Below are 11,388 nucleotides of genomic sequence, written 5' to 3' on the forward strand. Positions count from 1 at the left end.
AGAGGGCAGGGAGGGAGGGGGCAAGAGGGCAGGGAGGGAGGGGGCAAGAGGGCAGGGAGGGAGGGGGCAAGAGGGCAGGGAGGGAGGGGGCAAGAGGGCAGGGAGGGAGGGGGCAAGAGGGCAGGGAGGGAGGGGGCAAGAGGGCAGGGAGGGGGGCAAGGGGGCAGGGAGGGGGGCAAGAGGGCAGGGAGGGGGGCAAGAGGGCAGGGAGGGGGGCAAGAGGGCAGGGAGGGGGGCAAGAGGGCAGGGAGGGGGCAAGAGGGCAGGGAGGGGGGCAAGAGGGCAGGGAGGGGGGCAAGAGGGCAGGGAGGGGGGCAAAGGGCAGGGGGGGCAAAGGGCATTAGGAGGGAGGGCAGGGGGGGCAAAGGGCATTAGGAGGGAGGGCAGGGGGGGCAAAGGGCAGTAGGAGGGAGGGCAGGGGGGGCAAAGGGCATTGGGAGGGAGGAAGGGCAGGGGGGGCAATGGGCATTGGGAGGGAGGGCAGGGGGGGCAAAGGGCAGGGGGCAGGGGGGCAAAGGGCATTGGGAGGGAGGGCAGGGGGGGCAAAGGGCATTGGGAGGGAGGGCAGGGGGCAAAGGGCATTGGGAGGGAGGGCAGGGGGCAAAGGGCATTGGGAGGGAGGGCAGGGGGCAAAGGGCATTGGGAGGGAGGGCAGGGGGGGCAAAGGGCAGGGGGGGCAAAGGGCATTGGGAGGGAGGGCAGGGGGCAAAGGACAGGGGAAGGAGGGCAGGGGGGGCAAAGGGCATTAGGAGGGAGGGCAGGGGGGGCAAAGGGCATTGGGAGGGAGGGCAGGGGGGCAAAGGGCATTGGGAGGGAGGGCAGGGGGGTCAAAGGGCATTGGGAGGGAGGGCAGGGGGGGCAAAGAGCATTGGGAGGGAGGGCAGGGGGGGCAAAGGGCATTGGGAGGGAGGGCAGGGGGGCAAAGGGCATTGGGAGGGAGGGCAGGGGGGTCAAAGGGCATTGGGAGGGAGGGCAGGGGGGCAAAGAGCATTGGGAGGGAGGGCAGGGGGGGCAAAGGGCATTGGGAGGGAGGGCAGGGGGGGCAAAGGGCATTGGGAGGGAGGGCAGGGGGGGCAAAGGGCATTGGGAGGGAGGGCAGGGGGGGCAAAGGGCATTGGGAGGGAGGGCAGGGGGGCAAAGGGCAGGGGGGCAAAGGGCAGGGAGGGGGAGGGATGGCGGGGGGGCAAAGGGCAGGGGGGCAAAGGGCAGGGTGAGTCAGGGCCGCGGTAAATAACCCATTCCCCTGCTTTCCTCACCTTGCACACGGCCGCGCTCCTCCTCTTCCTCCGGGTACTGGCCGCCCTCCTCCTCCTCCACCTCGGGCTCCTCCGCGGCGAGGCTGAGACGCTCCGGTGAGGAGGTGCTGCGCCTCCCGCGGGGAGAGGCGGAGACAGCCGGAGGAGCGGCGGAGACAGCCGGAGGAGGAGCGGCCTGTGTGAGGGGAGAGCCGCGTGCTCTGTGTGGGGGGGGGGGGAGCGAGCGCCGGGTGAGGGGAGAGCCGCGTGCTCTGTGTGTGTGGGGGGGGGGGGGGGGCGGTTGAGCGGGGGGGGGGGGGGCGGTTGAGCGGGGGGGGGGTGAGCGCCGGGTGAGGGAGTGGCCTATGGGTGGTGAGGGCCGTGGGGAGGTGAGTCCCCCGCTGTGTCCCGGGCGCTCGCTCCGCTCCCCCGCTGACTGTAGCGGCGCCGGGGGGGGGGAGGAGGGGGAGGAAAAAGCGCGGGAAAGCGGGAGACCCGGGGAGAGGAGGAGGTGCGCGCGGGTCCCGATGAGCGCCGCGTTGTGTGTGTGGGTGTGTGGGTGTGTGGGTGTGTGGTGTGTGGGTGTGTGGTGTGTGGGTGTGTGGTGTGTGGGTGTGTGGTGTGTGGTGTGTGTGTGGTGTGTGTGTGGTGTGTGGTGTGGTGTGTGGGTGTGTGGGTGTGTGGGTGTGTGGGTGTGTGTGTGACACGGTGTGTGTGTGTGGTGTGTGGTGTGTGGTGTGTGTGTGTGTTGACCCGTCACTCCGCCTCAGGCCAATGAGAGGTGTGCGGGGGCGGGCGGCCCAAGGGAGCAATCTCATTGGCCTGGCCCAAGGTCCAATGAGATTGCCGCTAGGGACACAGGGAGGGACACAGGGAGACACATACAGACACGGACACATAGGACACTTTCACAAATATATAGTAGAGATATAGAAGATATAGATAGATATATAGAGATCGATATACAGATATAAACAATGTGTGTGTGTGTGTGTGTACACACACACACACACACACGTCTGCTGTGGCTGGCTGTTTGCTGTGCAGCTAATCTCTCTCATAACACCAGCCGCACAGCCAAAGGGTGTCGCCGTGTGCTGCGGTTGCAGCTGCTCTGTTACTGGTCTCGGGAAAAATATCTGTACCCCCTGTCTCCACTTACCCTCCCTTATAGAGTGCAAGCTCCTGGGGGCACTGCCCTCCTTTCCTGCTGTAACCGTGTGTGTTAATGTCTGTTATTTTATCCTGTGCCGAAAGCGCATTATAAATAAGTGATATTAATAGACACACACAGTTACAAACAGATATATACATACTGCATGATATAAACACACGTGACAGTAACGTCTGTTGGAGAGATTGTGAAACTGGACTTCCTCCTAAACACACACCTTTTATTTGGACTAACAAATTGATATTTTAGGACAAGCTTTCACTCTCTTCCTCCGGTATAAATTTATAATACACACACACACACACACACACACACACACACACACACACACACACACACACACACACACACACACACACACACACACACACACACACACACCTCAGCACAGTATCAACATATCAGACAAAGAAAAAAAGAACCCCCCAAAAAGCCCTCAGATATTTGTAAGAATAAAGCAGAGATGTCATTTCAATAACATATCTGCTTTATTCTTGGAAATATCCGAGTGCTTTTTGGGTTCTTTTTTCTGTGTGTGATAATATTATTTTTCCCATGGCACCACCAAACCTGGGTATTTTTGTACAGGTATATTTTGGCTGTAGATGTCATTTATTTTACATCTAAATATATTTCTATAAATAAAATATACTACATCTACTACACACCCAATCGCACAAAGATATGCATACACCCAGGCACGTACAAATATATTATACCCACCTATACAGCCAGGGATACATATAAATAAATATACTGTATGCACACACCCAGGCATGTATATATTATACCCACCTATACAGCCAGGGATACATATAAATAAGTATACTGTACAGTATGCACACACCCAGGCACGTACAAATATATTATACCCACCTATACAGCCAGGGATACATATAAATAAGTATACTGTATGCACACACCCAGGCATGTATATATTATACCCACCTACACAGCCAGGGATACATATAAATAAGTATACTGTATGCACACACCCAGGCATGTATATATTATACCCACCTATACAGCCAGGGATACATATAAATAAGTATACTGTATGCACACACCCAGGCATGTATATATTATACCCACCTACACAGCCAGGGATACATATAAATAAATATACTGTATGCACACACCCAGGCATGTATATATTATACCCACCTATACAGCCAGGGATACATATAAATGAATATACTGTATGCACACACCCAGGCATGTATATATTATACCCACCTATACAGCCAGGATACATATAAATAAATATATGCATACACCCAGGCATGTATAATTATATTTATCTATACACCCAGACATGTATAATTATATTTATCTATCTATACACCCAGGCATGTATAAATATATTATACCCACCTATACAGCCAGGGATACATATAAATATATATATGCACACACCCAGGAATGTATAATTATATATCTATCTATACAGCCAGGGATACATAGAAATAAATATATGCACACACCCAGGCATGTATAATTATATATCTATATATATTATCAGGCAGAATGCAGTGAGGGTAGGGGGGCACCTCACCTTGTTTATATCAATGTTTCCTTAGGTGTGTCTGGTCACCTGCAAGCCGCAGTGCTAATTATTATTCTCTTCCTCTCCTCCCCCCTCTCTCTCTCTGCTGTGTGTGTCTCTCCCTTCTCTTCCTCTCCCAGCTCCACCCTTTCCCCCCTCCACTTCTCCTCTTCTCCCCCTTCCCTTTCTCTGTCTCTCACTGCATCCCGGTGCAGGTTAGCACACAGCGCCATCTACTGCATGGGCAGGCTCATAGCAGGCTATTTACTGAGGGTGACTGCATGTACATGCAGCCACCACTAGGGGGTGATCCTGAGTTATATATTGTATTTATACAGCGCCTCCCTATTACAGTTATACAGCGTGCAGCCACCTCTGGGGTGGGATCCTGAGTGATATATTGTATTTATACAGCACCTCTCTATTACAGTTATACAGCGTGCAGCCACCTCTGGGGTGTGATCCTGTATGATATATTGTATTTATACAGCGCCTCTCTATTACAGTTATACAGCGTGCAGCCACCTCTGGGGTGTGATCCTGTGTGATATATTGTATTTATACAGCGCCTCTCTATTACAGTTACACAGCGTGCAGCCACCTCTGGGGTGTGATCCTGAGTGATATATTGTATTTATACAGCGCCTCTCTATTACAGTTATACAGCGTGCAGCCACCTCTGGGGTGTGATCCAGAGGGATATATTGTATTTATACAGCGCCTCTCTATTACAGTTATACAGCGTGCAGCCACCTCTGGGGTGTGATCCTGAGTGATATATTGTATTTATACAGCGCCTCTCTATTACAGTTATACAGCGTGCAGCCACCTCTGGGGTGGGATCCTGACTGATATATTGTATTTATACAGCACCTCTATATTACAGTTATACAGCGTGCAGCCACCTCTGGGGTGGGATCCTGAGTGATATATTGTATTTATACAGCGCCTCTCTATTACAGTTATACAGCGTGCAGCCACCTCTGGGGTGGGATCCTGACTGATATATTGTATTTATACTGCTTCTCTCTATTTTTTTTTTTTTGTTTCAATTTATTTTTATTGTTTTAGAGAGACATAACAAATATATTGTCCATACAACAAAGAGCATTAACAGTTCGTCATCTGAAATAAAATAATTGATATAACACGCGTCTCTCATGAGCTTAACAAAGGATAGAGAAGAACGTAGAAAAGAAGAAAAAGAAGGGTGGGAGGGGTGGAAGGGGGGGGTAGGACGAGCCCATTTGTCTGGTATTTCTGTATTTATTTATATAAATGATATATATTTATATATATTTCCCTAGTTTCCTGGCCATATTTCCCAAATTTTGTGAAATTTGTCAGTTTTCTGGTTCAACTGTGCTGTGAGGAGCTCCATCATCTTTATTTCCCTTAGTCTCCGTAAGACAGTCTGCCTAGAAGGCGCATTCACCTTTTTCCAGGCAGCCGCAATAGCACAGCGGGCAGCTGTCAGTACATGAGTGATCATCTTACTTTCTGCCGTTCCTAATTCATCTATTGGTTTGGCCAGCACCATGGTCAGCGGTTCCACCTCAACCTCCACCCCCAAGTACTCTCTGATCAATCTTTGTATCATGACCCAGAATACCTGAATTTTTGGGCAACTCCACCAAATATGAACCATATCTCCTTTTTGCCCGCATCCCCTCCAGCACAAATCCGGGGACCCGGGGAAGATCTTAGCCAGCCTACTCGGAGTTAGGTACCAATGAAATAGAATTTTATAAATATTCTCTTTGATAGTGGTACAGATTGACGTTTTTGCAGCTACCTCCCAAATGTCCTCCCAGTCTTCTCTATCGATCTCTGTATTCAAATCTTCTGCCCATTTGATCATATAGCTATGTTGGGAACAACCCGTTAATCGCGCCAGACCCAGATATATCTCCGAAATCAGTCCTTTACAGTAATATCCTTTCCTACACAGTCTTTCAAAATTTGTTAAATCTTTGAATGCCGAATCTTTAGAGATTGATTGCAGGTAATGCTTAATTTGGAGGTAACCAAACACTGGTATATTTATGATTTTGTGTTTCTTCTCCAGCGCTTGGAGTGGTAGAATTATACCGTTATCTACAAAGTCGTCAGCTACCATCAACTTTAACGTCTTAAATTTATTGAGTCTCTGTGGAAGCCAGCCTGGGGAGAATTCAGGGTTATAGAATATAGGGGTTAGTAGTGTTGGACTGGCTGTCAGACCATATTTATTTTTATTTCTAGACCATATCCGCCATGTACATTTCATTGCTCCCAGTTTTAATGTTTCCAAGAAGGTCTCTCCTCCCCTCTCGGTCCACATAGCAGCCGGGAGAGAGAGAGGTCTTGTATAGGTAGACTCAAGTCCCACCCAGCAACTGGTGGCTGGATCATTGTTCCAAATTATTGCTTGTTTGAGTTGGGCCGCCAAATAGTATTTAATGATATCCGGGACTGCCAAGCCTCCGCAATCTTTTGGTGCTAGCATAATAGATCTAGCTACCCTGGGTCTTTTATTTTGCCAGATAAATTGGAAAATTCTGTTTTGTATGTTTTTAAGCTCCTGCATTGGAATATCTATAGGAAGAGTCTGGAAATAATACAGGAGTCTTGGTAGGATATTCATTTTGATCGTGGCTATTCTTCCTAACCAAGATATCTGGTATTCGTTCCAGCTCTGGAGGTCATTTTTTAGCCTCTCAAATAATGGTGGATAGTTATGTTTGTATAGTGTATTATACTCCCTTGTTATTTGGATTCCTAAGTATTTGATCTTTGTGGAGTTCCACTTATATTTAAAATTTGCGTGTAATAATTTGATTTCAGAATCCAATAGGGTTAGGTTCAATGCTTCCGACTTATCCATGTTGATTTTATATCCCGATATTTTGCTAAATTTATCTAGTTGTGAATGTAAATTCGGGAGTGAAATCAAGGGGTTGGCGAGAGTTAGGATAATGTCGTCGGCAAATAGGGATATTTTGTAGTTTGTCTCTCCTATTACAATTCCATTTATGTTTTTTTCGTCTCTAATTGTTGCTGCCAAGGGTTCAATAGAGAGAGCAAACAGAAGCGGAGACAAGGGACATCCCTGTCGAGTACCATTCTTTATGTTTATAGGGTTTGAGTCTCCTCCTGGAAGTTTCACTATAGCCGTGGGAGATCTGTATAGGGCTCTTACACCTTCTAGATATGGGCCCTGAAATCCATATTTAAGTAGGGTTTGGTCTAGGAAATCCCACCTAATCCTGTCGAATGCTTTTTCCGCATCCAAGCTCAACAGGATGGCCTTTGTGGATGAGAGATGTACATGGTCGATTATATCTATAATTTTTCTAGTATTGTCTGAGGCCTGTCTGCCGGAAATAAACCCGACTTGATCTATATGTATCAGGCTTGGGAGTATGGGGGTCAATCTATTTGCCAGAATTTTGCTGAACAGTTTTAGATCTCATCCTTAGAGTGATGGGGGTACCTATGACGGGGCGTACATATCGCCCACTCATTCTCTTTTTCTTTTTCTTCCTTGCTATCACCCCCCCATTATTCCCTACCTACCTCCCCCAGCCCACACTAAACAGAGACAAAACCCAACTGAGCCGAAAGGAAAGACAAGACATTGAGATTACACAAAGCAACTACGCTGATCACAAGAGGAGCTCTGAAGGCAAGTCTCCCCTCCATCGTGGGAAAATGGAGGGAAAGGTAAGACGCAATACACATGCCAAAATCATAAATGGCTCTTAAAACGACACTTAAATTAATATCCTTAAATGTTAGAGGGTTAAATTCAAACATCAAAAGAAAACTTGCCCTCCAAGAGTTCAAAAAAACAAAAGGCGACATACTGTTTTTACAGGAAACGCATTTCAATACTACGACCCCCCCAAATACTGCTTCTCTCTATTACAGTTATACAGCATGCAGCCACCTCTGGGGTTTGATCCTGAGTGATATATTGTATTTATACAGCACCTCTCTATTACAGTTATACAGCGTGCAGCCATCACTAGGGTGTGACCCTCAGTGATATATTGTATTTATACAGCGCCTCTCTATTACAGTTATACAGCGTGCAGCCAGCTCTGGGGTGGGATTCTGAGTGATATATTGTATTTATACAGCACCTCTCTATTACAGTTATACAGCGTGCAGCCACCTCTGGGGTGGGATCCTGACTGATATATTGTATTTATACAGCGCCTCTCTATTACAGTTATACAGCGTGCAGCCAGCTCTGGGGTGTGATCCTGAGTGATATATTGTATTTATACAGCACCTCTCTATTACAGTTATACAGCGTGCAGCCACCTCTGGGGTGGGATCCTGACTGATATATTGTATTTATACAGCGCCTCTCTATTACAGTTATACAGCGTGCAGCCACCTCTGGGGTGTGATCCTGAGTGATATATTGTATTTATACAGCGCCTCTCTATTACAGTTATACAGCGTGCAGCCACCTCTGGGGTGTGATCCTGAGTGATATATTGTATTTATACAGCTCCTCTCTATTACAGTTATACAGCGTGCAGCCACCTCTGGGGTGTGACCCTCAGTGATATATTGTATTTATACAGCACCTCTCTATTACAGTTATACAGCGTGCAGCCACCTCTGGGGTGGGATCCTGACTGATATATTGTATTTATACAGCGCCTCTCTATTACAGTTATACAGCGTGCAGCCACCTCTGGGGTGGGATCCTGACTGATATATTGTATTTATACAGCGCCTCTCTATTACAGTTATACAGCGTGCAGCCACCTCTGGGGTGTGATCCTGAGTGATATATTGTATTTATACAGCTCCTCTCTATTACAGTTATACAGCGTGCAGCCAGCTCTGGGGTGTGATCCTGAGTGATATATTGTATTTATACAGCACCTCTCTATTACAGTTATACAGCGTGCAGCCACCTCTGGGGTGGGATCCTGACTGATATATTGTATTTATACAGCGCCTCTCTATTACAGTTATACAGCGTGCAGCCACCTCTGGGGTGTGATCCTGAGTGATATATTGTATTTATACAGCGCCTCTCTATTACAGTTATACAGCGTGCAGCCACCTCTGGGGTGTGATCCTGAGTGATATATTGTATTTATACAGCACCTCCCTATTACAGTTATACAGCGTGCAGCCGCCTCTGGGGTGTGATCCTGAGTGATATATTGTATTTAAACAGCTCCTCTCTATTACAGTTATACAGCGTGCAGCCACCTCTGGGGTGTGATCCTGAGTGATATATTGTATTTATACAGAGCCTCTCTATTACAGTTATACAGCGTGCAGCCACCTCTAGGCTGTGACCCTCAGTGATATATTGTATTTATACAGCGCCTCTCTATTACAGTTATACAGCGTGCAGCCACCTCTGGGGTGTGATCCTGAGTGATATATTGTATTTATACAGCGCCTCTCTATTACAGTTATACAGCGTGCAGCCACCTCTGGGGTGTAATCCTGAGTGATATATTGTATTTATACAGCGCCTCTCTATTACAGTTATACAGCGTGCAGCCACCTCTGGGGTGTGATCCTGAGTGATATATTGTATTTAAACAGCTCCTCTCTATTACAGTTATACAGCGTGCAGCCGCCTCTGGGTGTGATCCTGAGTGATATACTGTATTTATACAGAGCCTCTCTATTACAGTTATACAGCGTGCAGCCACCTCTGGGGTGTGACCCTCAGTGATATATTGTATTTATACCCCGCCTCACTACATAACACAGGGGAGGTTGTTTTCACACTCCGGGCAGTATTCCCGGCTCGCTGTCACTCCGCCACAAGCTGAGGATACAATGCAGAGAAGCAGGAAATACTGCACATTGAGGAACTATTACTCATTACTGAGATCTCAATGTACAATAATTGTTTATCAAAAGGTTATCCACAGCCCATACCGGGCATGCCAATGGTAGTACCACCTGTGGTGCATTCTTGGTCCGATTGTTCCTCACACATTCTTGCGAGTAATTAAGCAGTCTCCGGATGTGAGAGATTCTGCCTCCCTGTCACGGTAACTTATGACAGGTTGTAATTTACACCAAAATATATATAACTGGGTTGAACTGGTACGAGACTTAGATATGATAAAATATAATTTATTCCGTGATAAAGGTGAACACACAAGATATACAAATAACAGGCAAAATATAGACACTTACTTAAAGATTATGACAAGAAAGCCATCAGGATACAGGATGCCCATTTCTTCCATATTTCAGTTGACATCACAGCAATACTTGCAGCTCATGAATGAAGACACATGCATGAAGACATTTGAGTAAGGGTTGACTCTGACTTAAATACCATGTCAAACTCATCTCTTAAGGCCTCGGTCCCGCTGCGCTCGTTGGCGCGGGCGGCGGGTCGCGAGTTCCCCACCAGCAGGGGAATCCTCGCGAGCCGGTCCCGGTCCCCACTGGCTGCACAGCTGACTACACGCTGTAGCGCGTCAGCCGCTGGAGACACCAGAGAATGGTGTTTCCTAGCGTTGACGCGTGACGTGTGTGGCTGTGAGCCAATGGGGAGGGGAGGCTGCGGGAGGAGGAGAGGCTTCGGGGAGCGGGGAGGAGTGTGGAGTGAAAGCAGGTGAGTGCCTTTCTCTGTGTGTGTGTGTCTGAGTGCCTGTCTGTGTGTGTATGTGTCTGAGTGCGTGAGTGCCTGTCTGTGTGTGTATGTGTCTGAGTGCGTGAGTGCCTGTCTGTGTGTGTGTGTGTGTATGAGTGCGTGAGTGCCTGCCTGTGTGTGTGTGTGTGTGCGCGTGTGTGTGTGTGTGTATGAATGAGTGCATGCGTGTGTGTGTTTAAACTTACCTTCCAGCTCCAGCCCGAGTCCGTGAAGGGAGGGGGGGGGGAGAGTAGCGGGTCCCTCCGCTCAAGCCACGCCCCCCTCCCTGTCAAACCGCCCACCTCCCGATCAAACCGCCCACCTCCCGCCCACCTCCCGATCAAACCTCCCACCTCCCGCTCCGGCTCCGGCTCCCTACAGACCGCAGATCGCGGTCTGTGTATCTCAGCGCACCGCCTGTCAGCAGCGCAGGTGCGCTGACTCTGGGAGCGGGGCCTTAGCCTAACCCTAGATGCCGAGCTGTCTAGCAAAAATCCCTTTGAAGCTTTTTGAAGCAGATTTTTGACTTCCATTGTTAGTGTGAAGTATCACACTTAAAAAACAGTCAGTTCCTTGGTTCCTGGGCCCAGCATAAACAATTAGGCAGTTAACCTTTGATCACCGGGCTATGTAAATTCTTGCAGGATGTTCTTCCTGCTTATTACCATAGCTGATGGGGGTCTGCATTTTCAAAACAGATTCAAAATCCCATATACACTGTAAATAACTTCATAACTTCAGTTCAGTTTTACTTACTGGCACGCGAGCCATATTAATACATTCCGTCACGCATGATGCTCCCAATGAGACTAAA

The 11,388-nt window shown here is 48.3% G+C and overlaps 1 protein-coding gene across 1 annotated transcript in view; it reads right to left on the reverse strand.

The window, feature by feature from the left end:
- The window catches only part of LOC142485372 (flotillin-1-like), a 32,217-nt gene extending 28,104 nt beyond the window's left edge, over nucleotides 1-4,113 (reverse strand). The window contains 1 exon segment of the mRNA XM_075584407.1: nucleotides 3,965-4,113. The gene's annotated coding sequence lies outside the window, so the exon portion shown is untranslated.
- Nucleotides 4,114-11,388: the final 7,275 nt, after the last annotated feature.

This window comes from Ascaphus truei, unplaced genomic scaffold (assembly GCF_040206685.1).
Source record: "Ascaphus truei isolate aAscTru1 unplaced genomic scaffold, aAscTru1.hap1 HAP1_SCAFFOLD_571, whole genome shotgun sequence".
NCBI classification, from domain to species: Eukaryota; Metazoa; Chordata; class Amphibia; order Anura; family Ascaphidae; genus Ascaphus; species Ascaphus truei.